Source organism: Botryllus schlosseri, chromosome 10, assembly GCF_051294905.1.
Source record: "Botryllus schlosseri isolate E-star chromosome 10, Bs_hap1, whole genome shotgun sequence".
Classification (NCBI taxonomy): domain Eukaryota; kingdom Metazoa; phylum Chordata; class Ascidiacea; order Stolidobranchia; family Styelidae; genus Botryllus; species Botryllus schlosseri.
In genome coordinates this window covers 10,563,579-10,581,402 of record NC_137245.1, presented here as the reverse complement: position 1 = coordinate 10,581,402, position 17,824 = coordinate 10,563,579, and the positions used below count along the sequence as shown (strand labels likewise).

The 17,824-nt window shown below is 39.0% G+C and overlaps 2 long non-coding RNA genes across 3 annotated transcripts; one reads left to right on the top strand and one right to left on the bottom strand.

Annotated features, from left to right (window-relative positions):
* The first annotated feature begins 235 nt into the window (after positions 1 to 235).
* On the top strand, positions 236 to 2,914 carry LOC145449123 (uncharacterized). 2 transcript variants are annotated; one of them, XR_013918139.1, is made up of 3 exons: positions 236 to 814; positions 1,359 to 1,418; positions 2,380 to 2,914. It is a non-coding gene; the product is annotated as an uncharacterized LOC145449123 (long non-coding RNA). The 2 variants fall into 2 exon arrangements; XR_013918138.1 differs by having other exon boundaries at positions 1,359 to 1,971; positions 2,371 to 2,914.
* Positions 2,831 to 4,126, bottom strand: LOC145449132 (uncharacterized). The gene is made up of 2 exons (XR_013918148.1): positions 3,379 to 4,126; positions 2,831 to 3,310 (listed from the first exon to the last, which is right to left on the bottom strand). It is a non-coding gene; the product is annotated as an uncharacterized LOC145449132 (long non-coding RNA).
* Between the last annotated feature and the right edge of the window lie 13,698 nt (positions 4,127 to 17,824).

The window sequence follows — 17,824 nt, the reverse complement described above, 5'->3', positions numbered from 1 at the left end:
CCTCACTAATGCACATCTTTAATACTCACTCACAGTTGCAATGTCAAGTTACATACCAGAGTGTAGCGCACTAGGTAATAGAATGCCATGACAGGCTTCCCACTGACTGACTGACTGACTGACTGATATAGAAACAGATATCATGATATCAAGTCTAAAGTGTGACCTGATATATTTTAAAATTTGAGTTGACTGTTTTTTGGACGAACGTGGTGCCGAATAATTCATGATTTCTAAAAATATCTTAGGGTGGAGGCCAAAAATATAGATCAAATAAAAGATCTGGGGATTTTGCACGTTGCTGGATTTTCTGCGGACCAGAAAGGTAGATTAGTAAGATTCTGCCAGGACCGACTGAGTATAGACTGCTGCTTCTTGATCCTGGTCGCCACCAGGATTAAAGTCTAGATTAAGGTACACAAGCATATAAATTTGGCGAGGTTTGTAATAGTTATGACATTGTAGATTGAACTTGCTTATCTGAGGCTCATTATAAAGATAGTGAATATTGCATGTTAGCGATATTTTGTTACCGGTACTCAATTGTGCTTCTCCTTATTGACTGATGATCATGTTATTACAGAATGTTTAATGATAATTGCATACAAACTATGTAATAAACGAGTTCTGCCGTTCTCTTGCATTGGAAACAATCAACCAAGCCGTGAAATGCCACATCACCAAACATGGCAAAAAACAGAACAGCAATTGAAGGTTGCTTCAAAACAAGAGAAAGTCTCAAAACTGAAAATGACAGAAGGCCTTCAGAACATTCAATGGTATCTGACCCGGTGACGGTGCTATTTATTGCAAGGTAAGTTTGTAGACAATAATTATATCCATAATTTGGCGCATATCAGTAAATTAATGGTTAAAGCTGTCATACCAGCACAGGTTCAGCCATTTGAACATCATTTTGAAAGTGATTCCACCATATTGGCAGTAGTTACTGCAGAAAATCAATCATGTAAGTTATTTTGCGAGAGAGTAATGAGAACTTGTTCGATACATTGACCACATCGAGAAGTGTTCCCCATAATGAAGATCGGTTCGTGTCAGAGGCAACTCTTCTGGTTATTTTCATCACTACTTTTTGCTAACATATCAATTGTACAAGTGTAGATGTATATTATATCGATTTCTTACCCGGTGGTGAATTGAAGGGAACGCATTCACAATATCAAACGTTTTTGTCATACATTCAGCGATTTTATAATGAGATTTTTTGCTCGTCGTCAAATGATCGGTTTCAGTATTTTTCACCATCACTAGCAAATATGCATGTGCAATTGTGCATTGTACATGTGTAAACATACGTATAGCCTCAAATCCTTCTGAAACATTCACATTTTTTTCAGAAACAAGCTACATGGAATCGCAGTCAACATGCTTGACAAAGACGAGGGATCTGCCACCTGGTATGTAGCTTATACTCATTTGGATTTCAAGTCGAGTTGATATTTTAAAATATACAATCTTGCAGTTTCGGAGGGTTTGGCAAACTTTTGCTCCACTGCCCCAACCATTGTTATGTCAAAATTTCCCACTTTGTACTTAGTTTTCTGGTGAAGTGTATCTGCGAATGATAGAGTTGGAAATGGTGTTTGACTGCTCGAAAGATTGCTGATTACCAGTGCAATGCACATAGTTCCAATCCTGTAACAATTGATACAAGATGGTGTACAATGGAGCCTGACCGATTATATCGCTTTGCCGATGATATAGACTCGACATCACTCTTTGAAAGAATTATTGGTATCGGCCTTTGGAAATAATATATATGGGCAGTTTTCATGAGGTTACAGCATGGTGATAGGAAGTCCACAAACTATAATCTTTGACCACTAGACTGAGAATATTGATATATTTCACATATATTACACTCTACAGGTGTCCTGATACAGCCTTTCTAGTTTATTTCCTGTCCAAGTATAGCATTGGCTGTAAAGCTGTTCAAATAGATGCCCTGAAGTTTTTCAAATGCGCATTTTAAGGTATTCCACACAATTTGAATATAGGCTATAGTGGTTATCGGTGAAGGAGTTAGATATTGGTTTTATCGGTATCGGCCCAAAACTCCAATATCAGTCGGGCTCTAGTATACAAATGCAATACAATGAAAACTACCAATTCTGCACTTTGTGATCAGCTGGTTGCAGAATACAAGTTATAAATGACTAGAGACTGACCGATTATTGGTTCACCGCTCATACCGAATGGATACCACACTTGGAAATATATATATAATATCAGCCATTAGAGGAAAAAATATCAGCCAACGAGGCAAGGAGAATTTCCAAATGATTTCTTTGTGATTGGCTTCCTAATACAAGTTTTAGTTTAATCATAGGTTACTACCTCATCGCAGAGTCAATTCAGAAAAACAATGAGCTGAGAATTGAACTGATGGTGTCCAAGATTGAGGAGCTCAAAGAAAGAAAAGACATGAGAGACGAAGAATGATATTTCAGAAAGCAAGAATTCGAAATGCGTATTGAAGAACATGCGATAAAAACGAAAAAATATAGATTAGAAGTTGGACAATTGAGGAATTAGTGACATATGTAATGCAATATTTCTTTGTTCAATTATGTCAAGTTATGTAAATAGCCGAATACGCATTTTCTGAAAAGCAACATTTCTTTATAATATTTCATTGTGCCTGCCTGCCAAGTGTTCCTCGCCTTATATGTATTGTCGACGGTGCAAATATCTCGGTACATTTTTTCAATTCATATTTGTCAATTTGAATACACATAATGGGACACCTGCTCTTTGTTTATTATCTACAGTGCAATTGTAATTGAATCTTTCATTCCACGAAGTGATGCACATTTCATTCTCTTTATTATTTTTACACCAGCACGGTTTACTGTGTTCGTTAAAATTTTAAAATAAACATAATTAGTAGAAATATGTGTTGATCTTATTTTCAAGATAGGCTATTGCGTCAGTGTATCCAACTTCGGATGTTATATCCGAAGCTTCCTCGGGAGTAACTGCAATATCAGGAACTGGCTCATCGGTTTTTGTAGCAAAATTGTGCAAACATATTGTTGCAAAGATTGCCAGGATGGTGTTTTCGATTTGCATTCGCATAGGATTTAGCAACATCTGGAAACACTGTTTGAGAACGCCAAAGCATTGCTCAATCAGCACGCGTGTCTTTGAGTGCATATAGCCGTATTTATTTTCCTTGTGCAGCCTGTGGATTTGTTAATGGAGTCATCAGGTACATTTTTAGAGCATAGAGCCTCTGTCTCCCAGCAAAATCCCATTGTATTTTTCCTGGCCGAGCTCGTATTTTAATCTGGAATTTGAAAAAGTTCTTGAGTCATGAGTACTCCCTGGCCATCTCACAACAGCATTAGTCACAACCGGTATTCTCTTGGCATTGCAGTCCATTTGACAGTTCGAAGAAAAATCTCCTTTCCTGCAACGATAAGCTTTTCTGGTACAGAGTCACCTGGGGACTTTATTGGGATATGGGTACCATCAATGCAACCGATGACATTTGGAACTCCACCTATGTCAAAGAAATCACTCTTTGTTTGTAACAAATCCTCCAATCGTGGGATAAATTTTCTCTATTCTCTGATAATGCCCGAGAAATGCAGTGGATGATGCGGCGTGTAGTTGTCCGGCTGCCACCAATCAAGTTAGCATCTGTTTGTTGAAAATGACCGTAGCGAAAAATCGGAGAGCACAGAGTAATTGCATCATGAGGTGCAAAGCTTGGCACCGTACATCCAACCATGGGCTGTCTTTAATAAGTCCAATAGAATTACCGTAGCTCCCTTGTAAAATCTGTAGCGGTCAACGAATTCATTTTCTGGGTATTTTACAAATGAGTCCGATATGTTTGCCAAGTAATGCCTGGGCATGGCAATTGTATTCTCGTCGTCCGAACTGCCATCTACGGTACGATGTCCAAAATATCCATACTACAGCCAGTAATAACAACAGTACCAGTTGGCAATGCCGTCTTTAGAACTTATAACTGTCAATAAACTACAGAGTAATATGCATTAAAGCTGCAAAGTGGCTTCAAATCAATTTCATAATTCTACCCCTAGGAAACGATGGCATTCATAGCACATGACCAAAATCGACGACATTTCCAATCAGCATTGTCAATGGGGCATTACCACTTCATTTTGAACACTAGGGGTGATAAAGATAACTCGATCCAAAACTGTTTTGTTGTTATATGCTTTACTATGGGACTGGATTAAACATGGACCTAATTTTGTCTCTTGAAGTACAATAACGATGGCGAAAGTATCCACATCAATATAAATCATCCATATGGATATCAGATAGCAGTTAGCGGTGAAAAATATGTTGTTTTTTGGCGTCTTGTCCTGCCTGACCGACAAGATAGCGTAATGGTTAAGCGTCCGGCTTCTTAATCGGTAGGTCGTGGGTTCGATTCCCGGCCGGGTCAGACCAAAGACCTGATTAGTAACACTGGTATCCATGGCTTCCCTGATTGGCGCTCATGCATTACTGGGATAGCATGGAGGGGTGGTGCATGACTTAGAAAGCCATACAAGGCTATATCTGTACTTCCTAGTCCAGCGGCATATGCACATCATGCACTCATGGTATGCATATGCGCAGATCGTGTGTATGTGTATCATGAGTCGGTGTATATGCCGCAAAAACATCTAGGACAAAAATAAACTGCGTCCTTTCCGTTCCCTGGAAGTGCTGAAATTTTTATTCTATCCTTATCACCAACTGTATTGGTTTATATTCCCCATTTATGACTCATAACTACACCAGATGGACTGGATTCCACACAAACCCTTTCTAGATGTATTATGACCTTGGCCAAATAGCTGTCTGATTGAAAGACTTCATGTATTTCAATACCTTAAACCTTCCTATCCTTTAATCTCATCACTATCTTGGTTGGTGTTTTTAAATGATAAAATATTATAACAATACCAACTAGAGTTCATCCTCTCTGATGATTGACAATTGAAGGATGAACCATGTACCAGTTGTATTGTTGCAGTTATAATACTAATTAATACCAACTAGATCTCATCCTCTCAGATGATTGACAATTGAAGGATGAACCAGCTGTATTGTTGCAGTTATCTTGAACAAGCAAAGTATCTCGAATATTTTTTTGCCCGACACAGGAAATAAATTGTATAGTTAGCACATAAACTTTCTAAGTAACGTATTATTCATGGTCATATTATTACTCGGTTACATAATAATTATTAATTTGGTTGAAGGAATGTCAACCAGCTATTTGAGAAACCCATGTATGGACTGCTCTAAGACACAAAGCAAAATACTACGGTGGAAACCCAATTGATACAAATAGCACCACCAAATCCAAGAATAATCAACGAGAATGATAATGACAAACTTGCAGATTATAACACAAAAATGAGCTCGCAAGCATTGGTCATTCTTGATCATCTAGTTAGTTGTACTTGAAAAGCAACGTTCGTTGCGCTACCAACATAATGTATCAGATACATATCATAAGAGTCCCTGTACCGAGCAGCCTACAATAGTCGATAATCGTCAGATTATACTTTCATCTGAACAACGCAGACGCAGCGTACAATGCGATGCAATGAACAGATAGGAGGATGCCGAACGACCAGTTGCGATTGCAGTTGCGGTCTCTGGCATCCACCTCGGCATAGTGCCCGATGTCATAGCTCCTTTTATCCATGTCAGTCTCTTTTCCACAGCTCTTTCTTGCTTTTTCCATTCTTGCAAGTGCGCTCTTTCATCGGGTATCCTGTTTTGTCGAGGCCATATGTGATCGTTTGCTTCACTGTCTTACAAGTAAGCATAATCTCCATGTCTTTCTGTTGGCAGTACAAAAATGACGTCATGCTTCCAATATTGAAGTTTCATCAGCTTCATTGTAATTCGAACACACGATTTTTATATGTTGTAGGACCACACAGCAGCAACTGCACATTGCATGATTTTCCATAACGCACACCATACGCTCATGGGGAGCTGATTTACTGCAAGATAAGCAGGATAAATCATGTTGGTGAAATGATATTCTGCAGACAACTTTTCCAGGACCAGGCATCCATACCTCTTCTTTGTAAACGGAACCATCCTCACGATAACTTTCTATTTCTAATTGATGCATCTTTTGAGATCAAATGACCGCCATGCTTACACAATGAGCACAGCCATATCATACTACTCTCGAAAATTAACAGCAATGTAAGCTGCCAGGATGTCTATGTCCATCACGAGGACAAGACGTCAAGAAATAGCATCATTTTCGTCGGTAACAGCTATTTGATATCCATATGGATGATTTATATTGATATTGATACTTTCACCATCCTCGTTGTACTTCAAGAGACGAAATTAGGTCCATGATTAGTCCAGTCCCATAGTAAAGCATATAGCAACAAAACAGTTTTGGGTCGAGTTATCTTTATCGCCCCTAGTGTTCAAAATGAAGTGGAAATGCCCAATTGGCACAATTGCTGTTCTGTTTTTTGCCATGTTTGGTGATGTGGCATTTCACGGCTTGGTTGATTGTTTCCAATGCAAGAGAACGGCAGAACTCGTTTATTACATAGTTTGTATGCAATTATCATTAAACATTCTGTAATAACATAATCATCAGTCAATAAGGAGAAGCACAATTGAGTACCGGTAACAAAATATCGCTAACATGCAATATTCACTATCTTTATAATGAGCCTCAGATAAGCAATTTCAATCTACAATGTCATAACTATTACAAACCTCGCCAAATTTATATGCTTGTGTACCTTAATCTAGACTTTAATCCTGGTGGCGACCAGGATCAAGAAGCAGCAGTCTATACTCAGTCGGTCCTGGCAGAATCTTACTAATCTACCTTTCTGGTCCGCAGAAAATCCAGCAACGTGCAAGATCCCCCGATCTTTTATTTGATCTATATTTTTGGCCTCCACCCTTAATACCAGCGAGATATTAACTCCTTTGGAATTGACGTTCGCGTTTACAAATTGGAATTTCGAACATGGCAATCCACATTGTGATTGCTAGGCATCGTGCCGGCACTTCGGGTAGGCTTGTAGCACAACGTTGTGTTACTGTCGACGAATATGAGTATTGGTAAGTACGGTATATTGAATTATATCAGTTAACAAACCTTTTCGCTCCGTCGCTAAGGTTATAATCTTGTTTTGTTGGAAGTATCATCGAACTGCGGGTGTCTGCCAGTAGAATTATTGAGATATGGCTATCCTCACGCGTGCTACACGATCTGCGTGAAAATGCATTGTATAGACTGGTCTAGCCTACGCCTCCGTATTCGTTAGCGGCGATCGTGCTTGACCTCTTCGACCGAATCCGGCAGTAGGCATATTTATTGTCAAACAAATCGTGTCGAGGGCAGCTCCAAGTTTCTGTGAGGTCGTATATCACAATGACCCATTTTACTTTCGTCTGAATGCGCCGTGTTTGTTCACAAAGGAACGATGTTCTGGCCCGAGGAAAACGACTACTTTCTATCACGAAGGACGCTATATGAGGGATGCTTTACGTACAACAGTTTACTTCTATGATTGGTAAAAAGGCGAAGTCTATTTAAAAAAGAAGGAAGCAAGGAAGCATTTTGGATTGACTGCAAAGGTGGTCACATTAGTCGGCGTTACTACTGGGCGCTAATAAGTATTCTGGTAGTTTGCAGCAGTGTTGGGATCAAGTCACTACCTTCGAGTCACGAGTCATTTCGAGTCATTGCACATTTTGAGTCAAGTCAAGTCAATCGATTTTCAAAAGTGACTCGAGTCAAGTCAAGTCAATCGATTTTTGGAGGTGACTCGAGTCAAGTCGAGTCAAGTCAAGTCAAGTCACGAGTCAAGTCACAATTCAAGTCAAGTTGCCTTTTCGAAGTATGCGACATGATAACGTCATTGCATTTTGCTAGCTGACTGAAATACAGATTGAGTGGTCATTGATTTTGAACCGATGAACGAATATAGAGGTAAATATACACGTAAGAAGGCGCTGTATCACTCACATATACGTACCACAGTTTATAGTTACCAGCCAAAATAGAGAATAGATACCAATTGATATGAAACAATACATTACGCATTTGGAAATCGATATGATACAATTCGAGCATGCGCCAATAGTTGAGGACTATATAAACTATATTAAAGCGGAAATTCAGTCTGCATGGTAGGAGTAAACGTCGAAAGTTGCCTAAATGGTAGCCCATCGCTTCAATCAGTACCCAAGAAGTAGCTCTTGATTGTTGAATGGTTTGTGACCCCTGATGTAAAATGTCAAATGATAAGTTCACCAACAGTGCACAATCTACGATACAAACGAAATGCAGGGGTCAAACAATTTTGACCTTGTAAACAATTTTGACAATTTTTTGACCTAACGCTACAATTTTGACAAAGTTTTGACCTATTTTGACATGTCAACAAAAATAGCCGTAGTAATGAGTTATCGTTCTAAGAAGATCTAGAACAGAGGTCTCGAACACGCGGCCCGCGGGCCGCATGCGGCCGCCAGAGCATTTTGTGCGACCCCCGACGTCATTTTGGAATTTCAAGTATTCAACAATATATTCCAGTGCCATATATCTCCTTTAGATATAAGAACTTGAAGTTCACGCTAAAACTACTATAGAAATCACTGAAATCGCAACAAACTTAACCATCACATCACTTTTCAAAGCTACCATGCGGTAGAAGATCAGCAATTACGTCGCATTTCTAGTTCTTGATGATAAAACATGGCCCGTTGATGATTCGTGACTTAAAATTGTGATTTAGTTTGATGTGACCTTCTCGTAAAGTTACTTGATTTCGGATTGACGGGATGAATAAATAAAAATGACTCGAGTTGAGTCGGGTCTTACGACAAAATCAGAGAAAGACTTGCAACTCCAGACGGTCATGTGTGTCATGTGGAATAGTAACATTTCAAACGGTCGTAGCTTGCATTGCGTGGGATATATAGCTATCTAATCAGGTCAGTATGACAACCATTGGTATTCTGTGACACCCGTGACATTTTTGGTTCCATCATGGTTGTTTAATTATCTTTATCTGTGTTATTATCGGTGGCGAATAAGGTAGTAGTACGCTCCACAGCGGTAACACCAATGAATTCTTCGCTGATTGGACATTTCTATTCCAGGGGTTCTTAACCATCGTTTGTCGACCCCATCGGGGTAAAACGCATCACATCAGGATGCACGAGATGCATAGTGGAATTAGGCGTTATATGCTGTGGAATAATTTCTTGGCCAAATATTTAAACTGGAAAATAGTCTTTGCGCTGCGATTTTATGTGAATGGGCTTCTGATTTTAATATAAGTTAGGTACCATACCAGAAATTGTTTTGAAAATGAACAGGGGCTACGAGAAATCTAATTCAATGCACAAGGTGCACGGTCGCTAAAAACGTTAAGAAGCAATGCTATTACTATGGCTCAATAATGATTATATTTAGTTTTTTTTTGACATGTCCCAATAATAATCGAAGGCAAAATCTAACGCTATACTTATCACGACTCTAGTAGTATAGTCGATCGGTCGCAGATCGTAATGGGTTCTTATGGCGGGGTCGCATGCTAACGCGAAAACCGGGGGTGGCATGCTAACGTTTTCGTCTTATGGCGGGGTGGCATGCTAACGTTTTCGTCTTATGGCGGGGGCGGCATGCTAACGTTTTCGTCTTATGGCGGGGGTGACATGCTAACGTTTTCGTCTTATGGGTGCGGTCGCATGATAACGCGAAACTCGTGGTGGCATGCTAATGTTTTTGGTATACGTGCGGCGACATGCTAACGACGATAAATGTGTCTGTCATGTATTCTTACGGGATCTGTGGCGACTCGCCATGTGTTCTTATGGGCGCGGTCGTGATTCGTACTTTCAGGCATCTCTCGCACATCGCATGGAAACTCGTGTTGGTGATTCGTACTTTCGGGTATAGGCATCTCTCGCGCGGTGTTGAATATGTACGAGTCACCAACAATAACCGCGCGGACGGAAACGTGACTTGTTGTGAGGATTAAGCAGTGCGACCTATATTTCGAATGACCTGCGTGCTGAATTATTTCTCGTCCAGCCGCTACTATCGATTATTACACTATTCCTGAATCGTAATGAAAACTCGTGGTCGTGATTCGTACTTTCCCGTGATTCGTAATGGATTCTTATGGACGCTGTCGTGATTCGTACTTTCGGGTATAGGCATCTCTCGCATGTCGTATTGGAAACTCGTGTTGGCATGCGGCTCTTATTTCTTACGGCGGGGGTCGCATGCGGCTATTGCGTCTTATGGATGCGGTCGTGATTCGTACTTTCGGTATAGACTGCGGGCGGTATGTCGTACTTTCAGCAAAAAAGGTGTGAAATAGTTTGCAAAACCCCGCAATCGCTGACAAGGAATCACTTCCAAGGTAATATTTTGGTAATTAGTTTACCGCAGAGCCGGCGTAGACGGCGTTTCGAACATCAACAATAACCGCGTTCACAAACTAACACTTCAAAAATGTGTGAAATAGTTTGCAAAACCCCGCGATCGCTGACAAGATAATATCTCGGACATAACCATCTTTCGCGACTTGGTGTTACAGACATATCGATCGCTCACGCGGTGAAATATTCGTAAGCATCACTCGCAGAATTATATTTTGGTAATTATTTTGTCACAGAGCCGACGTAGACGGCGACTTCAACACCAACAATAACCGTGCACACAAACTAACACTTCAAAAAAGGTGTGAAATATTTGTAAAATGCTACGATCACTCACAAGATAATGTCCCAGACATAGCCATCATTCGTGACTTGATGTTACATACATACCAATCGCTCACAAGGTAATATTTTGATAGTTTGGCACGGAACTTGATTTCACTCGTAAGATTTAACAAGTAACGAATAACAGACCGCCAGTGTCGGTAACTTGAATAGCGACAAATTGTCACTTATTTCCGCTCTAACCCTAATCCTCTGTGAAGTGAACGCTTATTCAAAAGGGTGTGATATAATTTTAAAATCCGACGACCACTCACCGGATAATGCTAGCAATCCCTCATGCCCGCTCACAAGGTAATATTTCGGTAATTAGTTTGTCCCAGAACCGTCGCAGGCGGTGATTCGAAAACCAACAATTTGTCACTTGACCGCGATCGCTATATGTTTCACACCTCGCGAATAGTGGCTGACTTTAGTTGCGTGATAAGATCCATGAAAATATTCAATCAATGTGTTAGTTTGTCAACTTGAAATGTAACTCACTACACAAATCAAGTCGATTCGTATCTGAATGTTTTAAATCGGTACAACTCTAATCCTTTGACAAATCCCTTAACGCGTTTTTGCTGAATCGAACGTAACCCGAATATTACTGACGCCGACTTTCAGCCACATCGAATTATTCGCACATTCCGCGCCACTGTTTTCACACTTATAGAATCAATACCAACTATAACTCTACAAGAATCAAGAATCACAAGTATGTGCATTACACAGTTATTGTCTTTATTGACTTGGAATCAAACTCTTAACAAAAACACACATCTTATCACTCGTCAACTCTAGCATTACCAAAAAATTCCAGTATTGTTGATTGAAAATCCTTGAGTCATTATTATCAAAAATGTTATAGTACCGCATCGGAATCCATTCGCGGGATGTACTAAAGATAAATCCAGATAATCCAAAATGAAATATTTGGACTTTGACAAACATGACTACCAACTTTGATCCAGTCACATTTCAAGATCATACTTTGAAACAACCCTTGAAACTTACAACTCTATTCACGACTGAGTTTTCCGTTTATCAAATAGAGTTTCAGTAAATACTATCGCGATATTTTAATGTGTTACTACACACAATAGAATCAATCAATGAAATAGCACCTGTTGTAAATATTTCTAACTTGACAACCACTTGTGCATACCGCGATCGACTTGTGACGCGATGAGTTAAATCGTAAATCGGAATATTTCAATCTATTTGTCGAAACCTTGAACAAACTATCAGGTTATTTTTTGTTGATGTTGTAATCGAGTGAACGGAAATAGTATTACGTCTCAACATTTTAACATCTTCCCATACACAAAAGAGTAAAATACAAAAAACCTTGTCAAGTCAATCCGTTTGTAACTTACCCAACCAAAACAAAAAGTATCCTTACGAAAAGTAGACAAGACTACGCAAGTAATCACTACAACCAACAAACATATCAAGTTCGGTTTTAGGCATATACCACCAACTCGTCTTATTGGAATGTCAGCAACTCTTTACGGTCATAGTTACAACCACATAAACTAATTTACCCTGCCCACACGTCATGATCATTCCTGAAATCAACACAAACTCGACCACTGACTTGAGTTAACCACAAAAACGACATCAAGTTTTTAATCCACTTATAGCTGACAGATTATTCGAATACATCGATGGAGAATATTATTGAACTCGTCGGTATTGTTACTTCAACAAATTACACCGACTGCGAAAGTTAATATCGAATGGTAAGACTTGATCACATATTTGTTGAACACAGACATGACAAAGAACATGATCGGGATTTTATAAACTAGTCATAATACTTTTCGCATCTATCAATATCAGAATACAAGACATCAAACTTTTTGTTAAATGTAACATAGCACTTTTGGAATCGGATTCGTTATAGTCGTACAAATTGTATTAAACCCAACATCAAAACAAAAGGACTTTTTTAGTTCATTGAAATCAAATCATTCGTCTTCGACTTGTGCATTTTTAGATTGCCCGCGACAATTCGTTTCGAGTGAGTTGTAACCAAAGTCAAGATATCTTTGTGTCCACAGATATGGAAGATGAATATAGCTAACACAATCACGAATCGACGTTTCAGAGTATTTCACGGATGTAATAAACTTGTTAGTGTCACCTATCTAAAAGTACGCATGCGTTCGATTTCCATACCGACTGTTCCGATGTTTAGGATTCACTTACAATAACCACGGGTGAGGATTTAACATCAACGTCGTTACTGGTGGTATTCACAACAGAGAATCGAAACATTACACAGTGTGAAAATATATCTTTGATATCAAAGCATTATCCCAAGTATACGATTAATAGTCAACTCCGTTCACACTTTCTATAGAACGTGCTAAATGTAAAATATCACGAGGTTGCACTCTAAGACTTTGATCATTACAAAAGTAAATTGGAATATGTTTGCTGGATGCATTCAATTCAGCTAGAAATGTCTAGTGCACAACAATCGCAATATCAAGGAAGTACTTGCTATCACTAAACGTGTTTTGTATCGTTGTTCATTTGTAGTATTGATTGAAATTGTTTTTGAACACGCAAATAATAATTCCCGACATGAAACCAAGTCGCTGAAAGTCGTTACCATAACAAAGAAACAATTTGTACGATGTTTGGCAAATGTACCCTATAGTTAGGTGTACTAGAATTATTTGTGTAACACATACACCGACAATGCAATCGAAATTTTTTCCGTTGTCATTCGCTAAAGTAAATGTCATCACAATACTCTGTCACTAAAAGACGTTACTCGGACGTGCTTGAATTCTAGGCATAGTTCTGATTTACCCAACACAAGACCCAAGGACAACCCTAGTTTCAGTCGAACACAGATAAACAAAATATCGCACACTTCGCTATTCCTAAAGCGCAAACACCCGATACAAAATATTACTTGTTGTGTTGTTGCGGCATCATCTTCACAATATCACCCTCGATACAAATGATGTTTATGTGTAACATGCTATTGATTTGAATCACACCCACCTGACGGAAGAGGATTTACTCAATCTTTACAAAATGGATATTGACCAACATCACATCGCCGGATTGTATCTGTTTTGCTGGATACGAGTTATGTTAGTTTAACAGTAAACAAATTTCACCCTCTTGTATTATGAACTCAATGCGTTAGCAGTCATTCAATATTTTGTTTGTGTCAACTAGTTACTTGGTATGTTACTCCACAACTCTTACAAAAGTACGACGGATATTAACATCACACTAAGTAATTAACTTTACTCCGCTTTCACAACAAAACAGCTAGTAGATATTATCATTCAAAATATTCCTAACCCTTTACACATCAGTAACAAATCATACAACGAATATGTTTTGTGGGTCGAGTTGTTGTTCAGTGTCAAGTCTACCTGTTGAAACGTACATTAAAACAACACAGTCACAATCAAATTAAAACCGCGAATCTATTTTCATTTCCTCGCAAACTGTCACATACAGAAAAATAAATTTAATTTCCCAAAACATACTTGTAACCAATCGCTTTCATTAAACACACAACACTATAATAGTATTTACTTTCTACAACATAGACATTCCGGTGTAGTCAAGAAATCAAAATCATCGACTTCTGTTTACGGTGTTAGTGTGTGCATGTCATACATGTGGGCCCGTATTAAAATGGACACGACACGACTGACTGTAAGGAGATAGAAGTCTATCGCATAGATTTACATGTGGTCTTCGCTACGGTTTCAAAAAACGAATCATCTCTTTTGCATTGATCTAGACCGAGCAAGTTAGTTAATGGCCATGATTGTGTTTGTCATATGCGAATGATAGGGTTACTGTCAAATCTACATACAACAATCTTCTGACGATCATAATAGCAATTTTATTTTCCGCCCCTTCATAATTGTAAAACTCGGTAACTACGTTTAACAAGACCAATCACACTACCAGCGTTGAACACAAGATACCTACCCAAGTAAAATTATCATTTTCACCTAGAGGTCCACCATCACCTAACTAAAATACCATTGTCCTTTGGAGATTTATCGTTTACCCAGTGTAACAATCCCCTTTTCACTTGGAAATCTATTTTTGCCCCTGGATAACAAACCTCTTTTCACTTGGAAATCTATTTTTGTCCTGGATAACAATCCTTTTTCACTTGGAAATATATTTTTTCTCTTGGTAACAAAACTTTTTCACTTGGAAATCTATTTTTTCTCTTGGTAACAATCCTTTTTCACTTGGAAATATATTTTTTCTCTTGGTAACAAAACTTTTTCACTTGGAAATCTATTTTTTCTCTTGGTAACAAACCTTTTCCACTTGGAAATCTATTTTTTCTCTTGGTAACAAACCTTTTTCACTTGGAAATATATTTTTTCTCTTGGTAACAAACCTTTTTCACTTGGAAATATATTTTTTCTCTGGGTAACAAACCTTTTTCACTTGGAAATATATTTTTTCCCTGAGCAACAAACCATTCTCACTTGGCGGGTCGTCGTTTACCTTAGTAAAAATATCATTTTCCTTTGGAGCTCCGGCGTTTACCTAGTGTAACAATACATTTTCTCTTGGTCATCTAGCTTTTCCTAGAGTAACAAAACCATTTTCATTTTGAAATCTGACAAACACACCTGACAATTTGGTATTTGTTGTATTGACGATAGTTTGAAATAGATTACAACGAACAGTGACGGAAATATACACGGACTACCGGTTACAGAGTATACCTCCATCAGTCGTATCACATCAATATCATCGGTTAACCACATACAATATACTCTTGTACACAGAAATGTATGTTTCGGAAAATTGGACAATAGGCTTCGATAGTTCTGTGATGTCCGGGTTCGTGCTTTGGATTTTCCAGAGTCAAAATGTCTGAATAAAACACCTCCTCGACGATGGGTGGTATGTGGATAACGGTGTTCGGAAAACGGTTGGATTTATGTTACTCATCGTGATAACTACTCCAGGTCGAGTTTTCCCACCTGCATGTTTACTATATTGTATCTTTATTGGTCAGTGTATGTCTCGACATTCAGTTTGAAATCGGAAACCCTGATAAAGTACGTAACCGGATCCGGATATCAACTCTGAATCGATAAACCAATGAACAATATTCAAAGTAAACATGTTACACCCTGTGTTTCCACGAAAAAAATACCATCCAGACATATGTCGCGCTTGTTTGCCCACACCAGTATACGCGTAAATGGAGGTGTGTGACATTGCATACAATGTGTTGGTATACAAACATCGATCCACAGACATTATCATAGCCGGTAGTTTTGATACAGATCGAATGTCATCACACCCGATAACAATGTCATACCAATAAGCCACATTGTAATGACTCTGAGTCAATCTGAAGCAGGACATACAGACACACAAACATGGAACCCTAACATGGGTTATTCGCACGACGGTGAAAGTGAACTGTACAACATATACCAATTGGGCGTTCACAGTCGAATATGCGAACCATGCACAATCATATACCCAGATTTTTGTTGGATATGTACGAAACCGATAAATCGATACATTTCTTTTCCTTCAACGTCAATAATACAAGCGCCATTCCAATGCATCGCTCGAATGTAAGGTTCGTCGGGTGTAAAATCCATGTCAAATAACACCAAAGTGTGATTTCCGTGTTTTATTATTTCCACCGACGCTTCTTGTCTGTGTCGTAACACTATGGTGCGGGGAGTTGAAAAACGGTGGATTGTGAAACGGATTGACATGACCAACAGAATCGACGTCAATAGACTTGTGACGATGTCGTTTCAAAATGATACCGATCTCTTGTGGCGATGACCGTTTCGAAATGTTGCCGGACGAACTGGACCCTTACGATGATGTGTTTTATGATTGTGTGTGAAATCGCGAGGTAGTGTTCTATTGTGGTGTACGATTGCAGTCTTCATTCCACAGAAACATACCTTATTGGATCACAGTATCAGACCGAGATTTTCAGAATCACTGTTCACGATATTTATCTGGAGTCGTTATGTGGGAGTAGCGACATCCTTGCATCGTGACTGAAAGACTGATCACAATCATTTCGAGCACCGTACTTCGATAGTTCACATTGGTGAAACGCTGCAGTCTCAACAGAAAACTTCGGTCTCGACAACACGATGGATATTGACCCATGTATCCAATTGATCTGGGACGTCTGTCCGGAGATAGGGTCATGACTATCTTGTAATGTTACAACGCCATCGAGTAAATCAGGGAACGGTGTCTGTATGTCCTGCTTCAGATTGACTCAGAGTCATTGCAATGTGGCTTATTGGTATGACATTGTTATCGGGTGTGATGACATTCGATCTGTATCAAAACTACCGGCTATGATAATGTCTGTGGATCGATGTTTGTATACCAACACATTGTATGCAATGTCACACACCTCCATTTACGCGTATACTGGTGTGGGCAAACAAGCGCGACATATGTCTGGATGGTATTTTTTTCGTGGAAACACAGGGTGTAACATGTTTACTTTGAATATTGTTCATTGGTTTATCGATTCAGAGTTGATATCCGGATCCGGTTACGTACTTTATCAGGGTTTCCGATTTCAAACTGAATGTCGAGACATACACTGACCAATAAAGATACAATATAGTAAACATGCAGGTGGGAAAACTCGACCTGGAGTAGTTATCACGATGAGTAACATAAATCCAACCGTTTTCCGAACACCGTTATCCACATACCACCCATCGTCGAGGAGGTGTTTTATTCAGACATTTTGACTCTGGAAAATCCAAAGCACGAACCCGGACATCACAGAACTATCGAAGCCTATTGTCCAATTTTCCGAAACATACATTTCTGTGTACAAGAGTATATTGTATGTGGTTAACCGATGATATTGATGTGATACGACTGATGGAGGTATACTCTGTAACCGGTAGTCCGTGTATATTTCCGTCACTGTTCGTTGTAATCTATTTCAAACTATCGTCAATACAACAAATACCAAATTGTCAGGTGTGTTTGTCAGATTTCAAAATGAAAATGGTTTTGTTAC